This window comes from Cebus imitator, unplaced genomic scaffold, assembly GCF_001604975.1.
Source record: "Cebus imitator isolate Cc_AM_T3 unplaced genomic scaffold, Cebus_imitator-1.0 Scaffold108, whole genome shotgun sequence".
Taxonomy (NCBI): domain Eukaryota; kingdom Metazoa; phylum Chordata; class Mammalia; order Primates; family Cebidae; genus Cebus; species Cebus imitator.
Genome location: NW_016107423.1, coordinates 5,086,936 through 5,089,462, shown reverse-complemented (window position 1 = coordinate 5,089,462; position 2,527 = coordinate 5,086,936). Strand labels below are relative to the sequence as shown.

The 2,527-nt window shown below is 37.0% G+C and overlaps 1 protein-coding gene across 3 annotated transcripts in view; it reads left to right on the top strand.

Moving 5' to 3' along the window:
• Window positions 1-2,527, top strand: part of SMAD9 (SMAD family member 9) — a 73,992-nt gene that overhangs the window by 18,742 nt on the left and 52,723 nt on the right. The gene's annotated exons all lie outside the window — the stretch shown is intronic.

The following is a 2,527-nucleotide window of genomic DNA, read 5'->3' as shown; positions in this document are numbered from 1 at the left end:
TTTTTTTCATTTCCTAGAGCTGGAATAAAATATCCGTGTTTTATGAGACATGAAAAAAAAAAGATTTCATCAAATTTAAAAACATGTGTGCATCAAACAACATTATCATGAAAGTAAAAAGACAACATACAGAAAAAGAAAGAATATTTTCATATCATGTATCTCAGGGCCTACATATCCATAATATGTAAGGAATTCTTAACAATGCAACAACAAAAATACAAACAACCCAACTTTAAAGTGAGCAAAGGGCTTGAATAGATATTTTTCCAAAGAAGACATACAAATGGGCAGCAAATTTGCTCAATATCATGAGGCATTAGAGAAATGCAAATCAAAACCACAGTGGGCCAGGCACAGTGGCTCATGCCTGTAAGACCAGCACTTTGGGAGGCCGAGGTGGACAGATCATTTGAGGCTAGGATTTCAAGACCAGCCTGGCCAACATGGCAAAACCTCATCTGTACTAAAAATACAAAAATTAGCCAGGCATGGTGGCACGTACCTGTAGTCCCAGCTACTTGGGAGACTGAGGCAGGAGAATCACTTGAACCTGGGAAGTGGAGTTTGCAGTGAGCTGAGATCGCACAATTGCACTCCAGCCTGGGCGACAGAACAAGAATCTGTCTCAAAAAACCCCCAAAAAGACCCCCCAGAAACAAAAAAGAAACCAAACCCACAGTAATGAATGACTATATATCTATCAAGATAATATTATAAAAACAGAAGCAATGAAAAATAACAAGGTTGGTGAGGATGTAGAGAAATTGGAATTTTCATACATTTCTGGTGGGAATGTAAAATGGTTCAGATGATGTGGAGAACGAGTTTGGCAGTGGCCCAAAAAGTTAAACATAAAATTACTATATGACTAGCAATTCTACTCCTAGATATATGCCCCAAGAACTGAAAACAGCTACTCAAACAGATACTTTTACACAAACGTTTATAGAAGCACTATTTACAATAGCCTCAAGATAGAATATGGAATATAGCTATCAATCGTTCATACACATACATAGACACACTCACACACATATGATTCATCACACATACTGTATAATTTCATTTATGTGAACTATTCAAAATAGGTAAATCTTTAAAGACAGAGTGCAGATTGGTGGTTGCCAGGGTCTGATGAGGAGGGAGGAATAGGGGAAAACTGCTGAATGGGTATAGGGTTCTATTTCGGAGTGATGGAAATGTTTTGGATCTAGATAAAGGTGGTGGTTACATAACACTGTGAATATATTAAATGCCACTGAATTCTTTATTTGAAATGGGTGATTTTCTGTTACATGCATTTCACTGTAATACATTTTTAAAAAAATAAATAATTTACATTTATATATATATATGTGTGTATATATAGACATAGTGATAGTAGTAGTGACAAGTCCTTTCGGGCAAAATAAATCAGGAAAGGGTGATAGTAAGGAAGGTAGGGGTGGTGGGGGTTTGCAATTTAAAATAAGATAGTCAGAGAAGGCTTCACTAAGATATTTGAGTAAAGTTCCAAAGTGGATGAGGGCAGCAGCCATGTGCATACTTACACGAAGAGCATTGGAAAAACAGTAAGTGCTTTGAAATAGTTGCATACTTAGCAAGTTTGAGAGAAAGTAGAAATAGAGCAAGTTGGAGAGTAGAGGGAAAAAAGACAGGAAGGTAACAGGGATTTCTGCTCAAGCAGGTTCATTCTAATATACCACCAGGATTGAGAAGTAGTGGTGTAGGAACCCGGCAGGCCATTGTAAGGCTTTTGGCATTTACTTAGAGTGAATCAAAACTTTGGAGAGTTTGGAGCAGAGAAAGATCGTGACCTGACTTATGTTTTAATTGGGTCAACATGGCTGTTGTATTATGAATAGAGGGACAAGTGTAAAGCAGAGAGACCATAGAAGACTACTTTAATAATTCAATAAAATGTTCTGCTTCCACTTTTCACATACTATACAATCTCACCCAGACAAGTTTCCTTTTCCCCTTATATGATGATAAATTTAGGATTCCATCTTTCAGTTCAACCCTGTCCTTTGAGCTCCAGATCCTGAACCCACCTACTGACTGAATTCCATTTGATACTACACTTCCCCCAACTCTGTATCCACCTCACTACCTCAGACTCAGTAAATCTAAGATGAATTTCCTTGCATCTGTGGTTACCCCCAGCTTCATTTAGTTCCTCCTGAATTTGTCATTTTGATGAATGACATACCCAGGTGCCCAAGAAATCTGGACTCTTCCTACTTTATTGATCCCTAGTAAATAGTCAAAATTTTGTGATATTCTCTATACTTTTTCATATAAATTTTGAAATCACCCTATCAATGTATACAAAAAAAGTATTGCTAGGAATTTGGTCAAAGTGGCAGGGAATCTATAGATTGATTTGGGGAGAACTGAAATCCTAGACATTGATTTTGCACATCTATGAACATGGTATATTTCTTCCTTTAATTTCTTTCCACAGTGTTTTGCAGGTGTCATTTTTGAGTTCTCCCCTGCCCAACCTTTTTTTTTTTTTTTT